Consider the following 14772-nt stretch of genomic DNA (forward strand, 5'->3'; position numbering starts at 1 on the left):
AGCAGCGGCAGCGCACCATTTTGACCTGGAAAGGCACAACAACATCCTGCTTTGCTTGAGCTGAATTCAAAAAGCCTGAGGGATGTAAACGCGGGGTAGGAGGGTAGGAGGCGCGGGAATCACCCATTCTGAATCTGTTTCTAGAAAATCCAGGCTAACAGCCATCGCGGAAAGGGGGGTGGGGGAGAGGCGGACAAAAAGAAAAAGAAAAGTCCAGGGCTGCTGCAAAAATTCCCTTTCTGACCGGGATGTGAAAAGGGGCTTTACATTCTGTGTGAAATCTCCGTTGTTGTTTGGCAAACAATGGGCGACTGGAAGGCTGAGGGAATGAATAGGCAATCCGCAGGATGCGTGCGGGTCAGTGCTTGGGGTCTCCGTCCTAAAGCCCTCTTTCTCAGCTTGCCACAATAAAGTAGCATGAGGTTTTAAGGCTTTGCTGGGTCACCGGCCATCTCCTATTATTCTACACTTCACAACAACAACACACACACACAATCCAGCCCCCCCCGCCCCCGTTAATCAGCACTGACCAGAGGCCCCTTTTGGAAACAAGAGGAGCAGAGTTGAAGAAAGACTCTCTCTCTCTCTCTCTCTCTCTCTCTCTCTCTCTCTCACACACACACACACACACACACACCCACCCTCAACAGGCCCTCCTGAAAGCAAGATCTCCCATTGGCACTTTGGACCAAAGTTTTCCACCCCCCTTTCCTTTTATCATAACAAAGCTTCCAACTCAGACCACAAGAGAACTGGACTTTTCTCCCCCTGTTTCTGGCCTTCTCATTCTTTCTCTCTCTTTCCTTGGCTCTGAAGATGATGGAGACTTTGTTGCAAGTAAGGATGCCTTTAGGTCAAATGGTCCAGGCCTAGCTGGGAGCTGAGATTGATCCTGGAAGGGAAAGCTGCTTCCCGAGCATCTACTTTGGTGAGGGAGTTAAAAATGGAAAGGGGTTTGGGTGTGTGTGTGTGTGTGCAACTGGGCCATGTGCTTTAGAGCTGATGGATTAGATGTCATTCCTGAAGTTGTCTGAGGATTTCTTTCATAGTATAGTGTATTGACTCTGGCAGGAGTTTGTGTTGCCTAGTGCTGTCCAGTGTAGAATGCTTGCTACTAACCTGAAGAGACTATTTTGTACATTAAAAGGGTGGGGAAATTATTTCTCTATGAGCAGAAATGGCAAAAGACCTTCCCAACTCTACAGTGTTATGATTCTATGATATGTGATTATGATTCATGCTTTAAAGTATAAATGACTGTTTCTTTGTTTGGGTATTTTTTAAAAGTTCAAATTTATGTTAAGGTGAAGGATTTACTGAATTGCCCAGAAAGCAAGTCTCTATATAATCTACAATGTATGGGTATAATAACTTGTCAATGCCTATATATCAAACCCATGAGAGGTCCCCCCCCTTAAAACAATAAATTTGGTACTACTGTTTCTCCCTCCTAAATGCAATTCATGAGAGGTTAGTCCCACTGAATTTACCTCCAAGGGCATGACTAAGGCTGCAGTCCTATGCACACGTATTTGGGAGTAAGTGCCATTCAACAAAGTGGGACTTGCCTCTGAGCAAACAGAGATAGGACTGAGTTGTAAAGGAGCAATCATGTGCACACTTGGGACTAAGTCACTGGGGCTTACACCCAAGTAAGCATGCACAGAATTCCACAGCACATTTAATTTGATTGGAAGCAAGATAGCTTATTCTTCTTTTCTTTTTCAAAAAAAGGGGAACTAGATAGTTTTCTCTGCCAGACTAAACTGCCCAGGCTTTGCAGTTGTTAAAGGGCAGAGTCTTATATGTACCTGAGTGGAAGAAAGCAATTTGTACCTGTGAAGAGACTGTACAAATTGAATCCCTTGTGTATCTTAGGGTGGGGTAACTTATGCTTTTCAAATGATTTATTCTGGGGTGGGAGAACTTGCTTTCTTAAAAGGATTCTTTTCAATTTACAAAATGGTGGAGGATATTTTTTATTAAATAATTTCTAAAAAGAAAAAAATATGTGTGAATCAGGGTGGTATTGCTAAACAGGTAAAAGCACTCATAAACTTGAAACAAAGTATCTGCACAATTATCTAGATGGGATTCTTTGTGGTATGCATATTCAGGGGTTTTTTGGGACTGCAGGGGCCCACACTCAGGGCTTTACTGATGAAGACAAGGAAGATCTTTTATGACACCACCTAAGGATTTCCCCTCATTCACACTGGGAACCCCAAGACTTGCACCATTTATGAGATATTCACCTCCCTGCTTACAGTAGTAACATTGTCTGTCCCCTCTTTTTTGTCCTCTCAGGATTGTGTTCCTCAGATTTTGCAGAAGTTGACATTTCAGTAAAGGAGTAATCAAGTGTTATCTAAATTATTTAGAGCCTGGGATTAAAGGCCTTAATGCTGAGTGCTGACAAGCTTTCAAATGTAGTCTGGGGAGGGAAAAAGTTTTGTATTCTCTCCTCTCTGTATAGACTTTGAAAATAATTTCGATATGTACTGTGAATTGTTTTTATTTTTTAGAATTTATGCACAGGGAGGATGAATAATTCTTTTACAAGTCATTCTCCAAAGGAATTAATAAGACCCTCCAAAATACAACCCAAGCCTATTACACCCAGGATTGTGGCATCTATAATGCCATTCTTTTAGAAGATCAGTTGCTTTCATAGGTATTTGTTTTAAAAAAGAGCCCTATTGTTTTGAAACTCTTTGTTGGTTTGGCCCACAGAGTGTGCATTAATTCAGTAAATCTTCATATTTTCCCTGTTAATCTTCTGCATTTGGAAGCTTTGATCCAGCATTCCTTGTCTTCCCAAACTCCCACTGACTTCCTTCTCATGTGTACCACAGAATAACTGTGACAGTTAATCACAACATTTAACCTTCTCATTTAATGTTGATAAATGTCAAATTCTACTTCAGCATATGGCTTCGGGTGGGTGATTTGAATATATGTTTATTTAACTTAGATTTTCTTCTTTTCTTCTTTTTCCTCCTTTTTTTGTAAAGGCAAGTTACCATATCAGTAAATTCTACTATAATGGTATACACAATTTCCCGTTCATTCTCATATGTTGTAGTACAGGGAACAGATTGCAGTATATTTAAATGGGGGGTAGCCTGGTGTGAATTTAATGCATGGTACCAGAATGAGATTCTCTTTGACATACCATTTAGAGCTAATATTATCTTAGATAATGGGCAACTTTCCCCTGGTTTGCTGACAGAGAAAAGGAAAATGTCAAGGTTAGGTTTTGCAAAGTGTTATATTTGAATAACATTCACATGTTCTCCTAAATTAGTAAGATTGCCCCCCCCCTTACTTGTATTAATATGCCATTTTATAAGGTCAAATTCTACCACATTTTCTCATGCTGTGGAGTACGGTATTCTATCATTGGCCTCATCAACTTTAAAGTGTAGACTCTTGATGCTGGGAGGAATGGCTATACTTGTTCCATAGGGATGTATGGGAGTGCTTGTAGCAGAAAGGGAGAAAGGCTCCTCGTATATTACAATATCCTTACACAATTCTCTAGTGACATAAATTACCCATTTCTGATTCATAGAAAGTGTCATTAATCAAGTAGCATTGGAATAAAGATGCGCACAAAGTCATGATTAGGTGATTGTACCAAGTGTTGAAAATGTAGAATTTAGATGTTAACCATCTGAATGTGTTTTATTTTTTTTTTATAAGGCATGAAATGGTGGGGAAACTTAGTTTCTGGTGGACAGTAGGAATATGCCATTTACAGTAGAATCCTACACATATCTGCTCAGAAGTGTCTCACAGAGTTACTCATTGTGTTGTTTGTGAATGACTTTAATTGTCTACTCAGAAGTCATAGAATCATAAAACTATAGGGTCATCTAGTCTAACCCCTGCAATGCAGGAATCTTTTACCCAACATGGGGCTCAAACCCACCAGCCTGGGGTTAAGGGTCTCATGCTCTACTGACTGAGCTATCCAGCTCTACATCAATCTCATAGAGCTAAATAAGGCTTACTCCCAGGTTAGTGGGAGTTAGAACGCCTGAATCAGTTAAAAAACTTTGACGGGTTAAAACAAGATGCCTCCAGTTGCAAAGGCAAGAGATTTCCTAAAATGCTGCTTTGTTTAATCTATTTAACCTGGTAAGCTGCTTTAAAACAAGTCAGGCTATTTGTTCAGCTGGTCCAATTTCACCTGCTCTGACTGGCAGCTTCCCATTATAAATATAACTTATATTTAAAATCAAACCCCACCCAGTGTTTTGGAGAATCTATTGCCTGATTATTTTTTTTGGGGGGGGGCACCTTTTAATCCATCAGAGTATTTCAATTGATTCCAGGAGAGGACTTGCCCACTATCCTTTTGAAATGGAGATGCAAAGGATTAAAACCGGGACCTCCTGCATGCAAAGTGCTCTACCACTGAGCAGTGGTACTTCTCCCTACCAGTATGAAAACTGTGGGGCAGGTGTCGTCCAAGAAAAGGCATTCTTTCTTTCCCACATAGGTGAGGATTCTTCTCTTAAGAGGGCGCCTGCTGTGACATGTGCATTTGCCATATAGAAACACAGAATGCCCTTCCCCCCTTTTGAAACTATTGTTTTTGTTTGTATGTAAATTTAAGCAAGTGATCAACTACCGGCACAGTCCTAAGCAAAGCCCGTTTGGATCAATGGGGGAAATGTGCTGCATTTGATTCATTGGTTAAGAGTGGTTCCCTCGCTGCGAGAAGCCAAGTTACAGGGAACCAGGCAGAGGGCCTTCTTGGTGGTGGCACCTACCCTGTGGAACGCCCTCTCACCAGATGTCAAAGAGAAAAATAACTACCAAACTTTTAGAAGACATCTGAAGGCAGCTCTGTTTAGGGAAGCTTTTAATGTTTAATGGGTTATTGTATTTTGGTGTTTTGTTGGAAGCCGCCCAGATGGGCGGGGTATAAATTATTATTATTGTCAGGACTGCCGCTAGGTCCCAGCTCACAGAGGACCAACGCCCAGTGGATATTATATACAAAAGTCTTTATTGAAGTTTAGTTTCCATTTCCAAGCTCTGGGCGCGCAGGCCCACGTCTTAACGCTAGACCGGCTAAGTCCCCTCTGACTCACTGCTCCACCCACACCAGTTTAAGATTCTAGCCTGGCTCCACCTCTTGCGCTGCTCTTTCCTGCGTTGGGTCCTTCTGCCCTCTGGGGTTCCCTCCTTCCTGGACTCCTCTGACGCGGAGCCTCCTGAGTCTTGCCCCTCCCTCCGGCGGGCTTTAGGACCTGGCTCCCTTCCCGGGCTCCCCGCTGTGCCACGCTCCTGTACATTTGAACTTGGCGCGCGCGCCCAGCCGGTGACTTTCCTTCTGACCGTTTCCCCGCTTCCTGATGTGGGTGTTGCCAAACCTGACTCCTCTCCTCCCTCTGGTGGTGAGGACACTGGTCCCGACTCCTGGGACTCCCCCTCCCCACTGCGCTCTGGTGGAGACGCTGGCCCTGATCTCCAGCTGCTGTTCAGAGACTCCCCGCTGGCCCCTCCCTCTTGAGGTTTCTCCCTTGGAATCTCCCTTGCTCTGGCCACCGGCGCTCCCTTCTGTGAGTCCTCCGATTCGCTAGAGAGGCTTGTGGAATAACTCTGGCCACTGTCACTGCCTGCGCCCCCCTCGTACTCCTCCTCCTCACTCTCCATTTGCTCCCCCTCCTGTGTCTCTCCTTCTGAACCCCTGACATCCATCCCCCCCCTCGAAGCCCCCCCTTCCCCCCTCCCCCTCTTCCGGTGCGGGTTCCGGGTGCTCCATTGTTGTAGGGGTGAGTCCAGGATACAGCTCGTCCCCTGAGGCTTGCAACCATCGAGATAAGTCCGGGAAGTCCCCCATGGGCTCGTCGACGACGACCTCCTCCGCTTCCATCTCCTGCGCGGTGTGCTCGAAATCTGCGCTCGACCCCAAATCACCCAAGAGCCCTCCTCCCCCTGTTGTTTGATGGGGGTCCACCTCCCAGGGCCCCTTCGGCATGTCTCTGCGCCAGCCCACCTCGGGTTGGTCCTCCCACCAATAAGATCCCCCCGTGCCAAAACCTGAAAGTGATCCCTCCGGAGAGCTGCCTCCCGGAGCCGAGTCCTCAGCTGACGAGAAACCCCGGAAAGTGCTGGCCGAGAGTGTGGGTGTGAACAAACAATCCTCGAAAAAGCCCGCCGGCATAGGCTTGTGCGGGAAAAGTGTGTGGAATTCTTCCTTGAGCAACTGCTCTTCCACTGCGTAATCCGGCACCCACCTGTTGGCGCTGGCCGGGGTGTCCTCCGTGGCGAGAAGATATTCAATCCCGTCCTCCCCCCACCTTGAGTCTAAAATCTCAGTGGCTTCATTAAGTGGCTCCCCTTTCGGCGACCCCCCTTTTTTGGGCGCTTCTCTGAGCGGGTCTGGCGCCTTCCCCGGTGCTTGAAACCTGTGGGGCTCTCTGTAGGGCGTGAGCACTGATCTATGAAAGACCGGGTGCATTCTGGAACCCTCCGGGAGTGTCAACCGGAAGGCCACTGGGTTGATCTGCGCCTCTACTTGGTAAGGCCCTAGCTGCTTGTGCCCTAGTTTCTTCTTGGCTAACGATCTGGCTGGAACTGCTTGTGCTGCCAACCAGACCCAGTCTCCCACCTCGATGTCCTCCCCAACCCTCCTGTGTCGATCTGCCTGCACTTTGTAAGCCTGTTTTGCCAACTCTAACTGCCTCCTGAGCTGCTCGTGGATCTCCTGCAACTCCGCTGCCACTTCCTCTGCTCCCTGTGGCTCCCCCTCCCGCACTGTGTCCAGACCCGGGAAGGTTCTGGGATGCCTCCCGTAGTTGGCAAAAAATGGGGTCACCCCCGTGGACCCGTGCTTCGTGTTGTTGTAGGCAAACTCGGCCAACGGTAGATAGTCCACCCAGGTCGATGGCTGCTGGTTCGCGTAGCATCTCAGGTACTGCTGCATGATGGCGTTGACCCTTTCCGCCTGCCCGTTAGTTTGCGGGTGTCTCGCCGACGCCAGGCTGACCTTGACGTTCAGGAATCCCATCAGCTTTTGCCAGAAGTTGGAGATGAACTGGCGCCCCCGGTCGGACAAAATAGACCGTGGTAGGCCGTGCACCTTGAACACGTGGTCTATGAACATCTTAGCGGTCTGCTCGGCCGTGGCCACCTTCGCGCACGGAATGAAGTGGGCCATCTTGGTGAACAGGTCCACTACCACGAGCACTGCCGTCTTGCCCCTTGAGCTGGGTAGATCTGTGACAAAGTCCAGGGCTACCCTCTCCCACGGTACGAACGGTGTCTGTAGCGGTTCCAACAGGCCCGCCGGCGGCTGGTGCACAGGCTTAGCCCTTTGGCAGGTGTCGCACCTATTGACATAGTCCGCGACATCCCCCCGCATCTTAGGCCACCAAAAGTCTCTGGCTACTAAGTCCACCGTCTTCTCCTTGCCGAAGTGCCCCGCGCTGGGCGCGTCGTGCAGCTGTTGCAGGACCTTCGCGCGGAGGCTGTCTCCTGGTACGTAGAGGACTCCCTTGCGTAGGAGCAGGCCGTCTCGCACTTGGAATTCGTCGCCCCTCGCCTTGCCACTGCACACCTCCTCCATCTTGGCTCGGGCGAACGAGTCTGTTCGCAGCGCGCGGCGCACCGCGTCCAGGTCCACCGTGGCTGACGCGCATGCCCACGCCTGTGGTGTGAAAATGTGCTTGGCCGCCGCCGGTGCCTCTGCCTCCAGATACTGCGGTTTTCTGGACAGCGCGTCCGCCAAGACGTTGCTGTTTCCTGGGATGTACTCAATTCTGAAGTCGAAATCTGCAAAGAACTCCGCCCAGCGGATGTGTCGCTGGTTCAGGAACCTCGCCGTGCGCCAGTACTCCAAGTTCTTATGGTCTGTGCGGACCTGCACCGTGTGCTTGGCTCCGACGAGGAAGTGCCGCCACGCCTTGAAGGCTGCATGTATGGCCAGCAACTCCCTGTCCCAAATGGTGTAGTTCTGCTCCGCTTTGCTGAGTTTTCTGGAGTAGAAAGCGCACGGCCTCCAGTCCCCCTGGTGGTCTTGCTGCAACAGAACGGCTCCCACGGCCCTGTCTGAGGCGTCCGTCTCCACTCTCATGGGCCTGCTGGGATTTACGTGCAGTAGGTTCTCTTCGGAAGCGAAGAGCTGCTTGAGCTTCTGAAAGGACTGCTCTGCCTGCTCCGTCCAGATGAACCTCTTCTTCTTGGAACTGAGGGTGTCGGTGATGGCCGCTGTCTGCATGGCGAAACCCTTGATGAACTTGCGATAAAAGTTGGCAAAACCGACAAACCTCTGTACTTCCTTCCTATTGCGTGGGCTCTTCCAATCCAGTACTGCACGTACCTTGGCACCGTCCATAGCCAGTCCCTTGTCGGACAGTTTGTAGCCCAAGAAATCCACCTCCGTCTTGTCGAACTGGCACTTCTCCAGCTTGGCGTACAGCCTGTGCTCCCGCAGCCTCTGCAGAACTTCCCTAACATCTCTCTCGTGAGCCTCCGGCGATTCCGAGAAGATTAGGATGTCATCCAGGAAGCAGACGCACTTCTTGTAGAGGAGACCCGCCAAGACATGATGCATGAAGGCTTGAAAGCAGTGGGAACCATTTTTTAATCCAAAAGGCATAACTCTGTATTCATAAGTGCCCAGCGGCGTAAACATGGTTGTTTTCCACTCGTCGCCTTCCCGTACGCGAATGAGATTGTACGCTCCGCGCAGATCCAACTTGGTAAAGATGCGACCCTTCCTCACCGTCGCCAGCAGGTCATCGATCTTGGGCATAGGGAATGCTGAGGGCTTGGTCTTGAGGTTCAAGAAGCGGAAATCAACGACCAGCCTCTTTTGGGGCGTGTCCCGCTTCTTTACAAAGAACACGGGACTGCCTCCTGCCGCCTTGGACTCCCGGATGAATCCCCGCTTCAGGTTGTGATCTATGAACTCCCTGAGCTCTTGCAATTCATCCTCAGACATGGAGTACAGTTTCCCCGTCGGGAGCGTCGCCCCGGGCAGGAGGTCGATCTTGCAGTCGTAGGGTCTGTGGGGTGGCAGCTTATCCGCCTCTTTCTCGCAGAAGACCTCCAAAAACTCCTTGTATTTGTTAGGCACCGCTTGCAACATGCCCAAGTTCAGCTGTGGTCCATCCTCGTGCCCCTCATCTTCCAAGTCCGCCAGGATGCAGTGTTCTGCGCAGTAAGAGGAGCCGAAGGTCAGTTGCCGCTGGTACCAAGCTAATGCCGGGCTGTGCCTATCCAGCCAACTCATTCCCAACACTATGGGCGTGTCTGACAGGCGGGTGACGTTGAAGCTGATGACCTCACGGTGGTTTCCAATGCGCATCACCATTGGCGGCGTCTGCTGTAGCACTTGCCCTCCCAGTAGCTCCCTGCCGTCCACTGTGACGACTTTCAGAGGTACCGCCGCTGGCAGAAGGGCTATGCCATGTTGCTGGAGGAACTGCATGTCTATAAAATCTGCATTGCTCCCCGAGTCTACGGTGATGGGAATTTCCACCAGTAGCCCATTGGGGAGCTGAAGGGATGCGGTGAGCTGCACTACTGGTTTGGGTGGGAGGGGGTCGGTGGGCTGTAAGATCCCTGGGGATTGCTTCACTGACTTGTCTGGCTGGTCCCCAGAGATGCCATCTCCAGCCAGACAGTGGAGTTTTCCTGCTGCGACTCCCTCTGCTGAATTGCGTCTGTTACTGTCGCTGCGGCTGCAGTATGCTTGTGAAACCGCTGGGGACACTCTTTTGCCATATGCTGAGCACTGTCGCAGATGTAGCACTTCCTGGTTCCTCTAGGAGGCTTCATCTTGACTGCTCCCGGAGTTAGGGCTCCGACTGTGGAGTGAGCCTTAGCACCACCTATCTCCATCGGCTCCTCTCCCCCTCCCAGCGGAGGCATGGATCGAGCGCGCGCCGCCTCCTTGGGGAAGGGAGGCAGTCCTTTCGCTGGCGTGCGTCCCAAATGCCCTTCCTCCCTGCCCCAAGGGCGTCCTTCCAACCGAACCCCAATGGAGAGTGCCCGTTCCACCACTTCCTTGGTGGTTTGGGGTCTTCCCCCCCTTGCGATCTCATCTTTCACAGCTCCGCTCAACCCCTCCCAGAACAGGTCTCTGACGGCAGGCGATTCTTTCTCCCAGGCTAGTACATTCACCAATCCGAAAAAACGTGCATGATATTGCCTCACAGTGGCTTTACCTTGTCTTAGTCCGTGAATCTCCCTCCTAGCGATATCCACATCAATCTCAGATAAAAAACACGCATCCATCACTTTAATGAAGGCAGCCGCATTTTGGAGGGCTGGATCCTTGTCTCTCCATAGATTGCGCAGCCACGATTTTGCCTCCCCCCGCAAATGCGAAATAATAAATCCCACTTTCTCTCCCTCATTTTTAAAGTCTTTGTCAAGCAGCTGCAATGTATAAATCACATCTGCTCTGAAGTTAGGATACTCCTGCAGGTCCCCATTGAAGTGAGATACCAGGCTCCCTCCTCTGTTTCCCAGCCCAATCCCTTCTGGTCTGGTGGCTGGTAGCTTCTGTGTACTTAGCACTTCTAACCTGGTTCGCAGATCCTGGCAGGCAGCAGCTGCTTCCTGTTCTTTCTTTCTGGAAGCCGCAATTTCTGCAGTCAACTGCGTCACTGCGTTTTGCAAACTCGCTATCCTCTCTTCGGTAGTCATTTCCCTGTTTTTCGTGAGCTCGCGAAGCACCAATCTTCACCCCTCGCTGCTTTCCCGCACTCCACGAGGTTGCAAAATTGGTGAAAATGGAGAGGGGACTTACTGTCAGGACTGCCGCTAGGTCCCAGCTCACAGAGGACCAACGCCCAGTGGATATTATATACAAAAGTCTTTATTGAAGTTTAGTTTCCATTTCCAAGCTCTGGGCGCGCAGGCCCACGTCTTAACGCTAGACCGGCTAAGTCCCCTCTGACTCACTGCTCCACCCACACCAGTTTAAGATTCTAGCCTGGCTCCACCTCTTGCGCTGCTCTTTCCTGCGTTGGGTCCTTCTGCCCTCTGGGGTTCCCTCCTTCCTGGACTCCTCTGACGCGGAGCCTCCTGAGTCTTGCCCCTCCCTCCGGCGGGCTTTAGGACCTGGCTCCCTTCCCGGGCTCCCCGCTGTGCCACGCTCCTGTACATTTGAACTTGGCGCGCGCGCCCAGCCGGTGACTTTCCTTCTGACCGTTTCCCCGCTTCCTGATGTGGGTGTTGCCAAACCTGACTCCTCTCCTCCCTCTGGTGGTGAGGACACTGGTCCCGACTCCTGGGACTCCCCCTCCCCACTGCGCTCTGGTGGAGACGCTGGCCCTGATCTCCAGCTGCTGTTCAGAGACTCCCCGCTGGCCCCTCCCTCTTGAGGTTTCTCCCTTGGAATCTCCCTTGCTCTGGCCACCGGCGCTCCCTTCTGTGAGTCCTCCTCCGATTCGCTAGAGAGGCTTGTGGAATAACTCTGGCCACTGTCACTGCCTGCGCCCCCCTCGTACTCCTCCTCCTCACTCTCCATTTGCTCCCCCTCCTGTGTCTCTCCTTCTGAACCCCTGACAATTATTATTATTATTATTATTATTATTATTATTATTATTATTTAGATGACCATTCCAGTGCCTAGACTAGCACCCCCTTCAAACAACAAACATCCAAAAGCTATCAGAGAAGCTTGACATTTCAATGATCAATTTCCGAAGTTTATTTTGATATAGAACATTCATAGGATTGTGTATTTAGAAGGGACCCTGGCGATCATCTAGTCCAACCCCCAGCAATGCAGGAATATGCAGCTATCCCATTCAGGGATTGAGCCTGCAACTTTGCGTTATTATGCTTTTTTTGGCATACAACTGTCCCCAGTTTTCCATATTAAAACACTGGGATGATTTATGTTGTATAGACTTTTTTGTTTTTAAACCTATCAAATTAAAGTTGCCCCTCTTGCGGTAAAACAAAATCTTACCTCAAGAGCTTGCTTGGATAACAAGAAAGTCACATTGTTTCCAGATAGAAGCAGCTGTTAAGGAAGGTGGGAAAGAAAGGGGGAGACAATGTTACTTGGGAGCTGGAATAACAGCAGCCGCAAAGCTTGGCTCTTAAATTGTAGTACAGTGGTACCTTGGTTCTCAAATGCCTTGGTTCCCAAACACCGAAAACCGGGAAGTAAGTGTTCCGGTTTTTGAACATTTTTCAGAAGGTGAATGTCCAGTGCGGTTGTCAGCTATTGTTTCTGGGGCGCCTGCACCAATCAGAAGCCGTGCCTTGGTTTTTGAACATTTCAGAAGTCAAATGGACTTCTGGAATGGATGAAGTTTGGCGCATTTGCCTTTGCTATTTATTTTGCATTTTTGTGCCTTTTTTTTTTTAGTTCAATTGCTTTTGTGACTGTTCAGCTACTGTTCAGCTGAACCCAGTTCAGCTACTGATTGATTGATTGTGTGACTGCCAAAATCGATAAAAGCCCCCCATCCAAACAATGACTATCATCAGTGCAGGTAAGAAAAAGAAATAATTTTAATTTTTATCATCTACAATACTGTCTTATTTATTTTATAGTATAGTACACTGATTATTGTTTTCATTTTATGGATCAATGGTCTCATTAGATAGTAAAATGCATGTTAAATAGCTGTTTTAGGGGCTGTTTTTAAAAGTCTGGAAGGGATTAATCCATTTTGCATTACTTTTTATGGGAAAGCGCTCCTTGGTTTTGGAATGCTTTGGTTTTGGAACGGACTTCCAGAACGGATGAAGTTTGAGAACCAAGATACCACTGTATGACTCCCAGAGGTCCTTCAACCACTCTTTCCATATCCTTGTTGGTGTGTGAGTAACAGAACTATAGAAAAGAGCAAAATAAGTCTTGGAAAGGCGGTATCATGGCTCCATCCAGGGCTGGCACCAGCATGCAGCACCCTCATGAAAATGCCAAGACCCATCATCATGGATACAGGTCTGGTTTGTACCACCCTTTCTTTTCTCATTTTTGTCCAGTGCTGACAGGAGTGCCAAGCCAATGTGACTGTGCTTGCCAATCTCATTTTTAATTCCCTCACTATGCGGCACTGTATGCGTTTATTGTGTGAGGGAATTAAAATGGTGGGTCTGGCAAGTCTAGCCATGTGGGTCCAGTGATCTTGTCAGGGCAGGTATTCAGATAAGCCTCCCTGGTGTGTGCATGTGGGTCTATTCCAAAGGCCACTCAAACGTGAAGAAGCCAGCCCTGGCTGATCAGTGGTCACTAACTTAGGGCTCTCAAAATGTTAGGCAGGGCCTCTGTACTGGAACCTGGCAAGCCTATCTGACACCACTATTGACTGATTGAAAGCTGCCTGTCAGGGAACTGACATCGGAGCTAGGTGTGGAGGCAGGGCTCCCAAGCGATGCCGGAGAAGGGCCGAGCAGGGAGAGAGGAGATTCAGCAGCTGGGGAAGGAAATCAGCGTAACACCAGGGATAAAGGGGGGCGGATGGGGGAATCGGAGAGAGGGCTCCAGGACTCTTCGCCAGAGACCAGCGGGGAGAGCACAGGTCCTCCGCTACCCACACCCACCCTGCGCAGAAGACTTCCGCGCAGGGAAAGTAGGCGTAGACTTGGCGTCAAAGAATTTCTTTGCTGGAAGAAATTCAAGAAACGCCCACTGACGGATTCTGCTAGCGACTGAACAGCCACGAAGTGAAGGGCTGTCCAGCCAGGAAAGGTTTAACCAGGCTACCTAGCCAGGAGTGGCGGCAACTTACGCATGAGCAACCCCATATAACCATTACACTGCCTGTAGCCATTCTCAATGACAAATTTCAGAGAGGGCATTCCCTGTGGCAGCCTCTAAGCTATGGAATTTCCTCCCCTCAGAGGTGCATCTGATACCTTAATAAAGGTTATTCAATAGAATAACTTCTTTCTTAGGTTGAAGGTCCACCTCTTTATGATGGCCTTTGACTTCTATGGTTTGTAGGATCCATCTGATTGAAAAACTGGTTATAATCTTGTGGGTTAAATCACAGAGCCTAGGACTTGCCGATCAGAAGGTCGGTGGTTCAAATCCCCGCGACGGGGTGAGCTCCCGTTGCTCGGTCCCAGCTCCTGCCAACCTAGCAGTTCGAAAGCACATCAAAGTACAAGTAGATAAATAGGTACTGCTCCAGCGGGAAGGTAAATGGCATTTCCATGTGCTGCTCTGGTTCTCCAGAAGCAGCTTAGTCATGCTGGCCACATGACCCGGAAGCTGTACGCCGGCTCCCTTGGCCGATAAAGCGAGATGAGCGCTGCAACCCCAGAGTCATCCGCGACTGGACCTAATGGTCAGGGGTCCCTTTACCTTTATCTTTAACCCACCCTGAGGCCTTATGTTGAATGGTGAGTACAAAAGCTGCATCATCATCATCATCATCATAATCAAATGCACCATGAGCTTGTCAGCAAATGGCAGATGGTTGAGGGAAAGCCGTATTATTTAGTGCTGAAGGACATACACAAAAACATGAAAACAGCCTGTTTTTTTTTTTATAAAAAAAGTTAATGGGATCCTGATATTGCAAATATGGGAACTAGATAATGTGATACCCTCTAGATGTTTGAACTGCGAATCCCATCAACCCCAGCTAGCATGGCCAATGATCAGGAGTGATGGATGTTGTAGTCCACAACATTTGGAGGGCACCATGTTGACCCCACCTGGCCTAATGAGCCTCGTTTAAATGCAGGGGCTTGTTCCTGAATACCATCTCTTATCTAGGTCCATAGGAAATTGATCATGCCCACCATTGGTTCTGCTCTGCACTCTCTTTG

At 49.3% G+C, this 14772-nt stretch overlaps 1 long non-coding RNA gene across 2 annotated transcripts in view; it reads left to right on the top strand.

Moving 5' to 3' along the window:
• Positions 1-532: 532 nt before the first annotated feature.
• Positions 533-14772, top strand: part of LOC310848722 — a 268150-nt gene continuing 253910 nt past the window's right edge. Inside the window, exon 1 of one of the 2 annotated variants that reach the window (XR_014566541.1) lies at positions 533-837. This is a non-coding gene — a long non-coding RNA (uncharacterized lncRNA). Of the gene's footprint in view, positions 929-14772 lie in introns of both variants that reach the window. The other variant, XR_014566542.1, reaches the window with a different exon arrangement.

The sequence above is a fragment of the Podarcis gaigeae genome (assembly GCF_964106915.1).
Source record: "Podarcis gaigeae genome assembly, chromosome: 7".
NCBI lineage: Eukaryota > Metazoa > Chordata > Lepidosauria > Squamata > Lacertidae > Podarcis > Podarcis gaigeae.